The sequence below is a fragment of the Rhinoderma darwinii genome, chromosome 1, assembly GCF_050947455.1.
Source record: "Rhinoderma darwinii isolate aRhiDar2 chromosome 1, aRhiDar2.hap1, whole genome shotgun sequence".
Taxonomy (NCBI): domain Eukaryota; kingdom Metazoa; phylum Chordata; class Amphibia; order Anura; family Rhinodermatidae; genus Rhinoderma; species Rhinoderma darwinii.
Window position 1 is genome coordinate 156,633,380 of NC_134687.1, and position 16,813 is coordinate 156,650,192.

Sequence of the window (16,813 nt, forward strand, 5' to 3'; positions counted from 1 at the left end):
CATATGTCTACTTTATGATGACATTTTTTGAACATCCTTATATTTTTTTAGGACGTTATAGGAAATTTTTTAGGTTTACAATTTTAGCAGTCACTTTTCACATTTTCCCAAAATTTTAAAAACCTACTTATTTAATTTTTATGGACCAATTCAGTTCTGAAGTGGCTTTGAGGGGTCTATATAAGGCTGGGAAATTAATCGGGAAAAAAACCCGAAATTCAGCACAGTTAATCGACATCATGCGAATTTCGGTTTTATCAATTATTTTGCCCCGGTTTAAAGTGTATCTGCATCTTTAGGCCGCAGATACAGTTGAATCCATATGGTAGAGCAGGTATTTTTAATCAGGCACTATTGGGGATGTGGGGGGCAGCTATGGGGGCATTATACAGCGTCCTGATCTACCAAACAGTATTCAACAGAACACCAACATCAGTGTTTTTGTTTTTTTTTCCCATTTTTATTTATAATTTAATAAAAGTTACATTTTAAGAGGGGCTTTCCCTGCCATTAGTTAATCCTATTTTTTGACCCAGCAGGGAATATATGTAAATGAACTTGTATCAATCAGGTACTTGGTAACCATTATACAGTGTTGTAACGGCTATGGGGGCATTATACAGCGTTGTGGCAGCTATAGGGGGCATTATACTGTGTTGAGGGCAGTTATGGGGCATTATACTGTGTAAATGGTAGTTATGGGTGGTATTATACTATGTGGGGGACAGTTATGGGGCATTATACTGTGTGGGGACAGATATGGGGCTTTTTTACTGTGTGGAGGACAGTTATGGGGGCTTTTATACTGTGTGGAGGATAGTTATGAGGGCTTTTATACTGTGTGGAGGGCAGCTATAAGGGCATTATACTGTGTGGAGGGCAGCTATAGGGGCATTATACTGTGTGGAGGGCAGTTATAGGGGCATTATACTGTGTGGAGGGCAGTTATAGGGGCATTATACTGTGTGGAGGGCAGTTATAGGGGCATTATACTGTGTGGAGGGCAGTTATAGGGGCATTATACTGTGTGGAGGGCAGTTATAGGGGCATTATACTGTGTGGAGGGCAGTTATAGGGGCATTATACTGTGTGGAGGGCAGTTATAGGGGCATTATACTGTGTGGAGGGCAGTTATAGGGGCATTATACTGTGTGGAGGGCAGTTATAGGGGCATTATACTGTGTGGAGGGCAGTTATAGGGGCATTATACTGTGTGGAGGGCAGTTATAGGGGCATTATACTGTGTGGAGGGCAGTTATAGGGGCATTATACTGTGTGGAGGGCAGTTATAGGGGCATTATACTGTGTGGAGGGCAGTTATAGGGGCATTATACTGTGTGAAGGGCAGTTATAGGGGCATTATACTGTGTGGAGAGCACTATGGTGGCAATATACTGTGTCGGAGCAGTGTTAGGGGGTATATTATATACAGTAGTATACAGCAAGCTCAGGGTATAAATATTAATTCAATGGCGTAGCATGTAAATAGGGGTTGCGGCATGCAAAAGGGGTGTGGCCTAAATAATCGTTCATTAGTCGTAATCGGGGGTTACATGTTCAATTAATCGTGATTTTTATTTAGTTCACAATCGCCCAGCCCTAGGTCCCTAAGTTAGAAACCCCCTTTAAAGAGGCTCTGTCACCACATTATAAGTGCCCTATCTCCTACATAAGGAGATCGGCGCTATAATGTAGATGACAGCAGTGCTTTTAATTTAGAAAAACAATCTATTTTCACCACATTAGGAGCGATTTTAGCTTTATGATAATTAGTTTCTTAATGCCCAAGTGGGCGTGTTTTTACTTTAGACCAAGTGGGCGTCGTACAGAGGAGTGTATGACGCTGACCAATCAGAGTCATGCACTTCTCTCCATTCATTTAGTCAGCGCATAGTGACATTGCGTTATTCGCTATGTGCGGTCTTATACTGACATATTAACGTTACTGAAGTGTTTCGACCGTGACTAGAAATTCCTTCCAGCCAGGACGGGATGTCTATTCACAATCCCTGCACTTCGTTAACATTTGTTTGGTACTTACAGCAGAGCAAGCGTAATCTCGCGAGATCTCGCTGTAAATGACAGGTTACAGCGAGATTACGCTTTAGTATTTAGGAAAAAAACATCATTTAGGATGTTTAACCCTGTAGGAATTTTACAAGAACTAAAGTAAAGTGAAGGTGAAATTTGAAGGTTTTTTTTGTTTTGTTTTTCTTTGCAGATATTAAATTGTAATCCTTTTTTTTTTTTTTTTTTTTAACACATCAGGTGTTAATTGAGAAACGAAACTCAATATTTATTACCCCGATTCTACGGTTTTTAGAAACATCCTATATGTGTCCCTAGTGTGCAAATTCAATGAAACACAAGCCCAGAAATGAAGGCACAACTTTATATTAGGATGTTTTCCAGGCACCAATATAGGTTTGCAGAGGCCTCTAAACAAATTAAATATTGATAAAGTCCGTGGCCAAGACAGCATTCATCCCCGGGTATTAAGCTCGGTAATAGACAGACCATGGTATTCGAAGAGATGAACTGCAAAAGTATATAGCGGTGAATAATCTAATAACTGATAACCCACATGGATTAATGAAAAATAGATTGTGCCTAACCAATATATGCTTGGTTTCTATGAGGTGGTAAGTAAAAATTTGATTACTGGTCATGTGGCTGATGTGATTTATCTGGATTTTGCAAAGCATTTGATACTGTACCACACAACAGTCTTGTACTAAAGCTATAAAGGCAGGGACTGGGGGACCACGTATGCACGTGGGTAAAGAATTGGTTAAGGGATAGAAAAGAGTCGTTATAAATGGTACTTACTCAAAATAGGCTAGTCTCACAGGCGTCGGCTATATGTTACAGCCGACACTTCACTGCGCTGAGCGAGATCCCGCTCAAGTAACCCCTTTGATGCCGCGGTCAGCGACTGTGGCATCTAAATCGTAAGAAAGAGGGCGGTGGCCCCCTCTGACGTCGCATTGTCCCACCTACAGAAGCTGCTAGCCTGGGCAAAAACGTGGCAGATGCATTTTAATGTTAGTAAATGTAAATTAATGCACCTAGGCCGCAGTAATAGCATTAATGCATATACATTAAAACCCTTCCCGTCGTAAACAACTTTCAGATTTTAATATTCATTTTTTCCTCCCCACCTTCCAAAAGCCATAACTTTTTTATTTTTCTGTCCATATAATCCTATGAGGGCTTGATTTTTGCGCGACGAGTTGTAGTTTTTCGTAGCACCATTAATTGTGCCATATAATGTACTAGGAAATGGGGAAGAAATTATTTGTGGGGTTAGAAAATGAAAAAAACAGCGATTCCTCCATTGTTTTTTGCGCTTCGTTTTTACGGAATTCACTATGAAATTAAAACAACATGTTCACTTTATTCTGCAGGTCAATACGATTACGGCAATACCAAATATATATCGTTTTTTTTCTATATTTTACTACTTTTACAAGAAAAAAACTAAGTGTAAAAAATGTAATTTATTTTGTGTCGCCAAATTCTGAGAGCCATTAAAGTGGTATGAGGGCTTATTTTTTCGGGATAAGCGTTAGTTTTTAATGATACTATTTTAGGGTTCATGCAACGTTTTGATCACTTTTTATTCCATTTTTTGTAGGAGATGAGGTAACTAAAAAATAGAGATTATGGTGTTTACGATTTATAGATTTATTACGTCGTTCACCGTGCGGGTTAAATAATGATATATTGTAATAGTTCAGACTTTTACGGATGCGGCAATACCATTTATGTTTATTTTTTTACTATGCTCTAGGGGGAAAAAAGGGAAAAGGAAGGTTTTTTTGAACTTTTACATTTTTATTTATTTTTATATTAAAAAGAACACACTTTATTTTACAAATTTTTAAATTTTTTTTTTATTAGTTCCCCCCTAGGGGACTTCAACCAGCGATCGTTGGGTCGCTTGTACGATATACTGCAATACCAATGTATTGCAGTATATCGTCTTTCTGACAGGCTTCTATTAAGCCCTGCCAGAGCACAAAGATGGCGGACCTGGGGGCCTTCATTAGGCCCCCAGGAAGCCATAGCAACCATCGTCACCCCGCGATTGCATTGCGGGGAGCGCGATGAGCTGCTAGAGGGGGTCGACCCCTCTTTCCAATGATTTAAATGCATTGGTCGCTACTGACCGCGGCATTTAACGGGTTAAACGAGCAGGATCACGCTCGATCGTGATCCCGCTCGTTACTCTGAAGTGTAGGCTGTAACATACAGCCGCCACCGGCATCGTATGGAGCAGGTTCACTCCGTGAGCCCGTTCCATACTTCCCCTACCCGGCTATGACGTATGGATACGTCAAATGTCGGGAAGGGGTTAAACTGAAAAAATTGGGATAACAGAACAATTGAAGAACCTTGGTATTCTGGTTACAAGTAAGCTAAGCAGCTGTACTCAATGTCAAGCAGCAGCTGCAAAAGCAAATACGATTTTAGGGTGTATAAAGAGGTAAAAACCTGTAATTCAAATGTTATATTATAATGTATTATAAATATATACAGTTAGGTCCAGAATTATTTGGACAGTGACACAAGTTTTGTCATTTTAGCTGTTTACCAAAACATATTGAATATACAGTTATATAATCCATATGGGCTTAAAGTACAGACTCTCAGCTTTAATTTGAGGGTATTCCCATCCTAATTTGAGGAAGAATTTAGGATTTACTGCTCTTTGATATGTAGCTGCCTCTTTTTCAAGGAACCAAAGATAATTGGACAATTATCTCAAAAGCTATTTAATGGGCTACATGTGCTATTCCCCCATTAATCCATCATCAATTAAGCAGATAAAAGGTCTGGAGTTGATTCCAGGTGTGACATTTGTATTTGGAAGCTGTTGCTGTGAATCCACAACATCAGGTCAAAGGAGATCTCAATGCAAGTGAAACAGACCATAGTTAAGCTGAAAAAAATTAAGAAATCCATCAGAGAGATCCCACAAATGTTAGGAGTGGCCAGATCAACTGTTCGGTACATTCCTGAAAAAAAAAAAGGAGCGCAACTCCAAAAAGCCTGGACATCCACGGAAAACAACAGTTGTGGATGATCGCAGAATCCTTTCCATGGTGAAGGAAAACCCCTTCACAACATCTACCCAAGTGAAGAACACTCTCCTGGAAGTGGGTGTATCAGTATCTAAGTCTACCATAAAGAGAAGACTTCATGATAACAAATACAGAGGGTTCACCACAAGGTGCAAACCATTAATCACCAGATCTCAACCCGATCGAGCATGCATTTCACTTGCTTAAGACAAAACTTAACCCCTTAGTGACCAGCCCATTTTAGGCCCTAATGACCAAGCTATTTTATTCGTTTTTCGATAGTCGCATTCAAAGAGCTATAACTTTTTTATTTTTTCGTCTACATAGCTGTATGAGGACTTGTTTTTTGCGGGATTAGTTGTGCTTTTTAATAGCACCATTTTTGGGTACATATAATTTTTATATTAACTTTTATTAACCTTTTTGGGGGGGGATTATAAAAAAAACCTGAAATTCCGCCATTGTTCTATGCGTTTTTAAATTGACGCCGTTCACTATGCGACGTAAATAACATGTTACCTTTATTCTATGGGTCGATACGATTACGGCGATACCACATATGTAGAGGTTTTTTTATGTTTTACGACTTTTGCACAATAAAAACACTTTTGAACTAAAATTATTTGCTTTTGCATCGTCGCTTTCCAAGAGCCGTAATTTTTGTATTTTTCCATCAATGTAGTGATTTTTTGGGCTTGTCTTCTGCGGGACAAGACGTAGTTTTTATTGGTACTGTTTTGGGGTGCATGGGACTTATTGATTCATTTTTATTATGACTTTTTGGGGGGCAATGGAAAAAAATTGCAATTTCGCCATGGTTTTTTGCGGTTTTTTTTTACGGTGTTCACTTTGCGGTTTAAATTCCATATTAACTTTATTAATGGAGTCACTACTGTCGCGGCGATACCACATATGTGTACTTTTATTTATTATTTACACTTTTACTAAATAAAACCACTTTTTATGGAAAAAAATGATTTTATTTATTTTTTTACTGCACTTTTTATTAATAATCTTTATTTCACTTTGATGACTTATTTTATTAGTCCCACTAGGGGACTTTACTGTGCGATATTCCGATCGCTGCTATAATGCTCTGGTATACTTCGTATACCAGAGCATTATTGCCTGTCAGTGTAAATCTGACAGGCAATCTGTTAGGCCGTGCCTCCGGCGCGTCCTAACAGGCATATGTCCAAGGCAGACCTGGGGGCTTTTATCAGGCCCCCGGCTGCCATGACACCCCATCGGAGACCCGCGATTGCATTCGCGGGCCGCCGATGGGTGACAGAGGGAGCTCACTCCCTCTGTAAACAAAGTTAAATGCCGCGGTCGCTATTGACGGCGGCATTTAACGGGTTAAACGGCCGCGATCGAAGTAAACTTCGATCGCGGGCGTTGGAGCAGGAGCTCAGCTGTCATCAGACAGCAGAGCCCCGGCTCCTGCCTGCACGGGAGACCCGTGCAGGACTTAGACTAGGCTGACGTGAAAAGGCGTCAGCCTAGCCTAAAGCCCATTAGTGACCGACGTAAAAAGGCGTATTAGTGGTCACTAAGGGGTTAAGGCAGAAAGACCCACAAACAAGCAACAACTGTAGACAGCTGCAGTAAAAGCCTGGCGAAGCATCACAAAGGAGGAAACCCAGCGTTTAATGATGTCCATGGGTTCCAGACTTCAGGCAGTCATTGCCTGCAAAGGATTCTCTACAAAGTATTTAAAAAAAAAAACATTTTAATTATGGCATTATTAATTTGTCCAATTACTTTTGAGCCTCTGAAATGAGGAGGCTGTGTAGAAAAATGATTGCAATTCCTTTTTTTTTTACAGGATATTTTTGTTCAACCCCTTGAATTAAACCTGAAAGTCTACACTTCAATTGCATCTCCGTTGTTTCATTTCAAATCCAATGTGGTGGCATGCTGAGTCCAAATCATGAAGATTGTGTCACTGTCCAAATAATTCTGGACCTAACTGTATATAGGATTCAGTTTTGGGCTCCACAATGTAAAAAGGATATGGTAGAGCTGGAGGGTCCAAATGGCGGGTGACTATATTATTAAATGGGATGGGAGGTCTCTCTTACAATGAAAAATTGGGCTTGTTCAGCTTTGAGAAAAGACGCCTTAGAAGTGATCTTATTAACATGTATAGTTTATATGTGGTCAAAACAAAGAACTAGCACATGATTTTTTTCTTTCCAAAGACTTTACAAAAGGACCAGGGGAAAGATATACCGACATTTACCAGCCCGATGGAGGCCAAAAAAAACATGCTTTTGGCCTCCGTCGGGATAAAGTAACCCTATGTACACGTTTAGCGCGACATACAAGCTAAATGTAGTGAATTAACAAGTTATGTAAATATTTTGGGGGAGTTATGATTAGCTTGTATAAATATATGAATGGCCTGTATAAAAAAATATGATGAAAAACTGTTCCATGTAAAATCCCCTCAAAAGACAAGGGGCCACTCCCTCAGTCTGGAGAAAAAAAGGTTCAATCTCCAGAGGCGACAATCCTTCTTTACCATAAGAACTGTGAATCCGTGGAATAGCCTACCGCAGGAGCTGGTCCCAGCAGAAACACTAGATTGCTTTAACAAAGGCTTAGATCATTTCTTAGGCACTGATATTTTTTCGTTGTATGTCAATGTATAGAATACTTGTTTGAATGTTGTGGTATTGCCACTTGGGATCAGGAGGGAATTTTTCCTTTTTCAGGGAAGACTGGTTAATGCCTTACGGTTAATATTTATATTATTAATTTTTTGTAATTTTTTTAAACCTTTGGATCAATAGGGGCAAAACAAAGTTCTATAGTTTCTTCTATACCTTCCCTTTCTCCCATCCCTTGGTTGAACTTGATGGGCATATGTCTTTTTTCAACCGTACTATGTAACTATGTAACATTTATTGCATGTGAAAGTAGGGCGTTTCAGACATCAAGATAGGAAAAAGTTCTTTATAGTTAGATCTGGACACACTGGGGCAGATTTACTAAGACTGGCGTCTTAGGGGCCGTTCACATATGTCCGTCATTCAGGTCAGTTACCCTCCGGCTTATTGCAGAAAAGCCTGAGGGAAACTGATGCTAGAACAGATCTATGGGATCTGTTCTGGAACATGGGACATAAGTTGTGCCGCCGTACAGCTTCGGACCTGTGAAGTCGGATCCAAAAACGTAACTTTTTTGTGTCTGGCTCCCTGGGGGTCCGGGGCCGCATCCTATTTAATGTATTGTTCACAAGTTCAACACCGGGGGTTGCCGCATCCACCTTCCGGCAGCCCCCGGCGTTGGAATTCCCAGCCAGAGAATTGCTAACGCACACGCCAGGGAAGAGGAGCGGAATTTAGTGCCACCCATGCCCCCACCTGTAGATTGTGCTACCCACAACCCACTGTAGTTTGTGCAACCCCTCTGTATATAGCACTAACCCCTGTAGATAGCGACACTGAGGCTCCCTCTAGGAGCGGAATCCCCGGCCAGACCATTGCCAACGATCTGGCCGGGGATTCCGCTACTAGAGGGAGCCACTGATTACCCTGTCCATATATGGACTGTGACATCAGGGGCTCCTCCTGGAGGGAGTCCCTGGCCAGAGCGTTGCCAACGCTCTGCCTGGGGATTCTGCTCCTAGAGGGAGCCCCTGACGTGACTGTCCATATATAAACATCGACGTCAGGGGTTCCTCCAGGAGGGGCCGTGGGTGGCACTATCTACAGAGGGCACTGTGGCACTATCTACAGAGAGCGCTGTAGCATTATCTACACATGAAATTCATCCATTTTTAAAAGGGACAGTGAAGAACGGATGCAAAACGGACAGTCACAATCGGCCGTCAAAAAAGGAAGCAAGACAAAACAGATGCAAAACGTCCGTCAAAAACAGACAAAGACGGCCGTTTTTGACGGCCGACACCCGGACCCGGTCATGTGAATAGAAAAAACGGAAATACCAGGGGTGTGTGGGGTGGGTAGGAGATGCGGGGTGGGATTGGGTAGCTGTAAAAGGTGGCAAAAACTAGCTACTCTCTGTAGTTAGGGCTAGTGTTTGGAGTCTTTGAAAGGTTCACAAGGATGCTTCGAAGATCTGATCTGAGGTGAGCGGACAGCGGCTGTCTTCTGAGCTCTCCCTCTTGGCGCCAGCCTCTGCGCTGTACTGAATAGGACACACGTGACATTACAATGTGTGTGTCAGACTTCAGTTATGCCCGAGGGTGTAGCAGAGGAGAGCCCTGACATGCCAGGATTACGTCAGAAGTTTTGTAAAATGACAAGTACACAGCATGTATCTAATCTATCATGTATCCAATCTATCACAAACTATGCACCACTTTGATAAAATTAGCACATATTCAGACTCTAGACTACCTTTTTGTTGGACCATTGTGGTAAAAACTGATGACAACCGATGACAACTGATGGTTTTGCAGTAAAGATTGTGAAAAAGCCTGATGGCAACTGATACATTTTTGCATCAGTTGTAATCACTTGAGAGAAAAAAAAAAAACCTGATGCTGATGCGGCTGATACTTGTGAACGCACCCTTAGGGCCTGTTCACATCAGCATTGGCTTTCTGTTGAGGGGTTCCGTCGTAGGTTTCCGATGTGGAACCCCGCAACGAAAAGTCAAACGGAAACCACAGCTTCCGTTTGCATCACCATTGATATCAATGGTGACGGAAACATTGCTAATGGTTTCCGTCTGTCACCGTTCCGGCAGGTTTCCATTTTTTCGACGGAATCAATAGCGCAGTGAAAAAAATGGCCATTAAAAACTGATCAACTGTCAGTTTTTCATAGCCGTTTTGCATCAGTGTGTTTTCAAATTTTCATCCATTTCCAGTCTGTCTGTCCATTTTTAATGGCCGTTTGACATCAGTTTTTCATGGGCGTTAAAAAAACTGATGAATTTCATTTGTCAGGCTTTTTTTGTCCCAACACCCTGAAAACAGCATGTTCACACAGAGTTTTTTTGCAGGAAGAAAATTGTGCCTCAAAATTCCGTCTGGAATTTTGAGACAGATTTTGATCTGCCTGCACGCCGTTTGCCGCATTTTTCGTGGCGTTTTCGCCCACAGCCGCGGGCAAAAAGGATGCGAAATACGCTTTCTCTGCCTCCTATTGATGTCAATGGGAGGTCAGAGTCGTAAACGCCCGAAGATAGGGCATGTCGCTTCTTTTCCCGCGAGACTGTTTTTCCGCTCGCGGGAAATAAACGCCTCCGTCTCCCATTGAAATCAATGGGAGATATTTTCCGACGCGGTTTCCGCGTCAAAAAAACTCTGTGTGAACTGGCCCAAAGGAAGGTCATTGTCATGATGGTTTCACAGCCCCCTGTAGATGATGCCACACAGTCCCGCTGTAGATGATGCCACACAGCACTGCTGTAGATGATGCCACACAGCTCCCCTGTAGAAGATGCCACACACCTACATGTAGAAGATGCCACACACCTCCATGTATATGATGCCACACAGACCCGATGTAGATGATGCCACACAGCCTCCCTGTATATGATGTCACACACACCCCCTGTATATGCTACACAGCCCCGAAGTAAATGATGCCACACAGCCCCGATGTAAATGATGCCACACAGCTCCGATGTAAATGATGCCACACAGCCCCGATGTAAATGATGCCACACAGCCCCGATGTAAATGATGCCACACAGCCCCGATGTCTTCTTCAGGTGCGGTCTCTCGTCTGCACGGGATCTGCAAATGCGGCGCGATATCGCGTCGCCTTCGCAGAATCCGTGAAAACGAGAGACCACACCTGAAGAGGATGGCGCTGCATCGCTAAGTATGCCAATGATAGCCAGCAAGGCAACTAGTAGTTCCTTTACCTATCCCCATGTCACAGATCAGTTTTTAACGGTTGTTACATGTATTGACAGTCGTTAAAAACTGATCCATTGACCACGGCCAAAAATAGGACGTCCTATTTTTTGACGGCTGGTTAATAAAATAAAAATGTGAATACACCCATAGAACATCATTGTTCTGAAAACTGCCATTTTCCATTGTCGTGTGAGTAAGGCCTAAGCCACTTCCCCCTCGTGTCGTTCAAAAATTATACCAACAAATGCAGGCAAATATAAGAATTTATTGGGAGGGAACAAAAACTTGTGCTGGTGCTTGGACTACAGGAAGGAAGAATAGCGTAAGTAAATTTGCTCTTTTCTGGTTGTCCTAAGCAGCACAGAAACAAAGGGGATGTAGCAAGATTATAAGGGTGGGAGAACAGACTGAAGAACTGCACGGCCAAAAGCTGCTTCCTCTGAAGCCCCAATGTCCAGTCTATAGTGCGTTATAAAAGTATTAATATTTGACCAGGAAGATGCTCCAAAAATCCTATCAACTGGAAATCTTCCTCTCTCTGCCCAAGAAGCTGCTATGGCCCTAGTTGAATGAGCTTTAATATCTTCAGGTGGAGTTTTATCTGCCAGCGTATAACATACAGTAATAACTTCTCTTAACCATCTGGCTAAGGTCGGTTTGGATGCTTTTAGTCCTTTCTTTGCTCCCAGAAAAAAAAATAAATTCAGATCTTCTGAATTCCTGCATCTTTTCAATATATATGCGCAGATTTCAACCCAGACCTAACGGATGTAGAGTCTGGTTTACCCCTTCGTTATCTTTCGACAATAAATTTTAGTAAATATATTTCTTGGTTTATATTAGAAACTAAAGGGACTTTAGGTCAGAATGATGGTAGAGTTATTTGTACCACTCTTCCTGGAAGAAAATATACAGTGAAGGAAATAAGTATTTGATCCCTTGCTGATTTTGTAAGTTTGCCCACTGTCAAAGACATGAACAGTCTAGAATTTTTAGGCTAGGTTAATTTTACCAGTGAGAGATAGATTATATTTAAAAAAAATAAAAAAATCACATTGTCAAAATTATATATATTTATTTGCATTGTGCACAGAGAAATAAGTATTTGATCCCTTTGGCAAACAAGACTTAATACTTGGTGGCAAAACCCTTGTTGGCAAGCACAGCAGTCAGACATTTTTAGTAGTTGATGATGAGGTTTGCACACATGTTAGATGGAATTTTGGTCCACTCCTCTTTGCAGATCATCTGTAAATCATTAAGATTTCGAGGCTGTCGCTTGGCAACTCGGATCTTCAGCTCCCTCCATAAGTTTTCGATGGGATTAAGGTCTGGAGACTGGCTAAGCCACTCCATGACTTTAATGTGCTTCTTTTTGAGCCACTCTTTTGTTGCCTTGGCTGTATGTTTTGGGTAATTGTCGTGCTGGAAGACCCAGCCACGAGCCATTGTTAATGTCCTGGTGGAGGGAAGGAGGTTGTCACTCAGGATTTGACGGTACATGGCTCCATCCATTCTCCCATTGATGCGGTGAAGTAGTTCTGTGCCCTTAGCAGAGAAACACCCCCAAAACATAATGTTTCCACCTCCATGCTTGACAGTGGGGACGGTGTTGTTTGGGTCATAGGCAGCATTTCTCTTCCTCCAAAAACGGCGAGTTGAGTTAATGCCAAAGAGCTCAATTTTAGTCTCATCTGACCACAGCACCTTCTCCCAATCACTCTCAGAATCATCCAGATGTTCATTTGCAAACTTCAGACGGGCCTGTACATGTGCCTTCTTGAGCAGGGGGACCTTGCGGGCACTGCAGGATTTTAATCCATTACGGCGTAATGTGTTACCAATGGTTTTCTTGGTGACTGTGGTCCCAGCTGCCTTGAGATCATTAACAAGTTCCCCCCGTGTAGTTTTCGACTGAGCTCTAACCTTCCTCAGGATCAAGGATACCCCACGAGGTGAGATTTTGCATGGAGCCCCAGATCGATGTCGATCGACATTCATTTTGTATGTCTTCCATTTTCTTACTATTGCACCAACAGTTGTCACCTTCTCACCCAGCGTCTTACTTATGGTTTTGTAGCCCATTCCAGCCTTGTGCAGGTCTATGATCTTGTCCCTGACATCCTTAGAAAGCTCTTTGGTCTTGCCCATGTTGTAGAGGTTAGAGTCAGACTGATTAATTGAGTCCGTGGACAGGAGTCTTTTATACAGATGACCATGTAAGACAGCTGTCTTTAATGCAGGCACCAAGTGATTTGGAGCGTGTAACTGGTCTGGAGGAGGCTGAACTCTTAATGGTTGGTAGGGGATCAAATACTTATTTCTCTGTGCACAATGCAAATAAATATATAGAATTTTGACAATGTGATTTTCTTTTTTTTTTTAATATAATCTATCTCTCACTGGTAAAATTAACCTAGCCTAAAAATTCTAGACTGTTCATGTCTTTGAGAGTGGGAAACTTACAAAATCAGCAAGGGATCAAATACTTATTTCCTCCACTGTATATATGGCTCCTTGGCTGCTAGGGCCTGTGGATCGCTAACTCTGAACAGATGTAATCACCATCAAGAAAAGGACTTTAGAAGTCAACATTTTGATTTCTGTGATTCCTAAGGGTTCAAAAGGGGAATCACTGAGTGCTTTTAGAACCAAGGGAAGATCCTAGCTCGGATAAGTTTCCAATACTCTAGGCCTTAGCCTCTTGATAGCTCTCATAAATCTTTTAACTAGTGGTTCATTAGCAATTGGTTTGCCAGACCAAGCAGAGAGAGAGAGCAGAAATCTTGACAGCCAAGCTGCTGGGGTTTAGACCTCTATCAAATCCTGCTTGCAGGAAGGCCAAAATATCCTGGAGAGATGGCTCTACACTTATTTTTCTCCTGTTCTTTACACCACTTTAAAAATATATTAATGATTCTTTTATGAATCTTTGTGGTAGCAGGCTCTCTGGACTGAATTAACGTCTCAATTACCGGCTCAGAAAACCCCAATCTTGTCAATATGTGCCTATCAGTTTCCAGGTCGCCAGACTGAGAATTTTGTAATTGTAGCAGTATGTTTTGTCCTGGTTTCAGAAGGTCTGGACGTTGAGGCAGTTTCCAAAAATCGTCCCAAGCCATCTGCATTAGCATGGGAAACCCAACATTCTTGGGCCAGTACGGTATTATTACAATTGCAGACGTTCCTTCTACTCGGATCTTCTGTGGAACCTTCATTATTGGGATCAGAGGGATAACATAAACCAACTGAAGTTCCATTTGATCAAGAATGCATCCAAAGCCCAAGGTCTGTCGTGACGGTTAAGGGAACAAAATATTGCAGTCTTCCTGTTGGCTCGAGTTGCCATGAAGTCTATCACAGGTGTCCCCATTATGTCTATTGTTTGATTGAAGATTTCTTGGTTGAGTTCTCATTCCCCTGGAATGGCTTGATCGGCTCAACCTGTCTGCCCAGGCATTATTTATGCTTCTGATATGCACTGCCATGAAATCGTCGGTATGGGCCTCTGTCCATTTCATTATTTGAGCTCAGGAGCTGCAGAGATCTCGTGCCACCATGACGATTTGTATAACGGACTGTTACCAAGTTGTCTGACTGAATCTTTATGTCTCTGAACTCTAGCAGAGACTAAAAATATACCATTGCTCTGAAGACTGCTCTCATCTCCTTGAAATTGGTCTACTTCGTCGGGACTCCAAACACCTTGAGTCCTGTGACCCAAAATATGAGCCCCAATCCGTCTGTAGTGAATTTTAGTCCACCTTTGTGACTTCAACAATTTTCAATTTTTTTGTTGTAGCCACCAGAGTAGACTGTCTGCTCTCTGTTGAAAGGATGAATTGATTCTCCAGGCTCTCAATAGACCTGTCCCAATGAGACAAAGTCCTGCTAAAAGACTCATGTGCCATCTGGCCCACCGAATAGCGTCTACCGAAGATACCATCAGGCCTAATGTCTTCATGGCCAAACGGAAGGTTATGAGCCTCATACCCATTAGACATCTAACCTGGGTTGTTAGAGATTATAACCTCTCCTCTGAAAGAGTTACTGTCATCTCTTGAGAGTCTAGGATATATCTTAGGAATCTGGTATTCTGTGATGTAATCAGATGCAATTTCTTGAAGATGGTTTTTGAGCAGTTGAGACGATCTGGCTATAATGAACCAGTCGTCTAAATATGGAACTATTACAATTCCTCCTGTCCTCAGGACCACCATCATAGCTGCCACCAACTTTTTAAAATTTCTTGGACCCGACATTAGACCAAAAAGCTGGGCACCTGAACTGATAGTGTTTTAAAGAGGCTCTGTCACCAGATTATAAATGCCCTATCTCCTACATAATCTGACCGGCGCTGGAATGTAGATGACAGCAGTGGTTTTTATTTTGAAAAACGATCATTTTTGAGCAACTTATGATTAATTTTAGATTTAGTTTCTTAATGCCCAACTGGGCGTGTTTTTACTTTTGACCAAGTGGGTGTTGTAAAGAAGTGTATGAGGCTGACCAATCAGTGACCAATCAGAGACCAATCAGCGTCATACACTTCTCATTGTTCCAGCCCAGCTTCTTTCACTGCACAATCTCACTGTGCTGTGGATCATGCTGGGCTGGAACAATGAGAAGTGTATGTCACTGATTGGTCAGCCTCATACACTTCTTTAGGGGAAGAAAGAAAGGGGCTCCCTAAACCCTGTTCCGGCTTAAGCGTGTGATTCCCAACCATGAAGAAGAAAACAGCGTAGCTCACTGAGCTACGCGGTGTTCTTCTTCATGGTGGAGAATCACACGAGTCAGCAGGAACAGAGAACGGTAGAACGGGGTTTAGGTGGCCCCGTTCTAAAGATAGGGTCCCAGAAGTGGGGTCCACATCTATCTGACATTTATGACATATACTGTGGATATTCCAAGTAAAATAGTCGAACAACAGCACACGTCTCCAGATAATCAAAGTGGTTTTATTGTCAGAACATCCACGACAAACAGGCAACGTTTCGACCCATAGTGAGTGTGGGGTCTTTGTCAAGCCTAACATTACATCTAAAAACATCATACTAAATAGGTGAACTCAAATAATCACATGGTACATTGCAGCCAGTGAGAATCGTGATCCCGGCCTCCCAGGTGAATCATACATTAGTCTTGATAACAACCAACAACTTGTTGCATAATAATACAAAAGTGTATAAATCCGACATACAATACATCTTCAATCCATAGTAAGTATTTAAGACATCAATTGTTCATCTTAGAGTAGAAAACGAAGAAGGGAAGTCCACCACACTCCAGGTTCCAGCTCCGATCACAGGACGCCACCGCGCATGCTCCGCAATCAGTGCATCGTAACGGCACAATGGAAGCAGAAGTATTACAAAAACATCTCTTTCAATCAGGTGTCTATAGAGGATATAATATCCTCGATCTCACATTATGTGGTTCAAAAGCAACAATCCATGGAGAAACGCTATAGGATATAATCTCATGTTGTCAAGGACACCGTCACTACGTGACGATAAGTCACATGTGTCCAGGCGTCCAATAAAATGGGAACAGGAGAAGGTAAATTTAACCTGCACCTAGCCGATTGTACGGGTCAAAAAGTGGTAAGATCTTGAAGTCATCTGTTGTGTTAGATCGCCTATATAAATTGGATCACAAAAAGTGGTCAGAAAATGATTACAGGAAATGCTCGTCACATATGTTCGATGGAATAAATGTCCATGATGTAATAGACTTATTATTGGATAAGCAGTTAGCCTAGATTTACACAAACAGGCTGTAACGGATTCACAAAATTAATGCGGAAAACCTCTATTCAATAATAAGAGTAATCCACGTGCAGATTCACTGGCACATCAGCTGCAGAAATCTAGGTTTC

The 16,813-nt window shown here is 41.9% G+C and overlaps 1 protein-coding gene across 7 annotated transcripts in view; it reads right to left on the minus strand.

Moving 5' to 3' along the window:
* The window catches only part of BLTP1 (bridge-like lipid transfer protein family member 1), a 381,561-nt gene that overhangs the window by 336,659 nt on the left and 28,089 nt on the right, over nucleotides 1-16,813 (minus strand). The gene's annotated exons all lie outside the window — the stretch shown is intronic.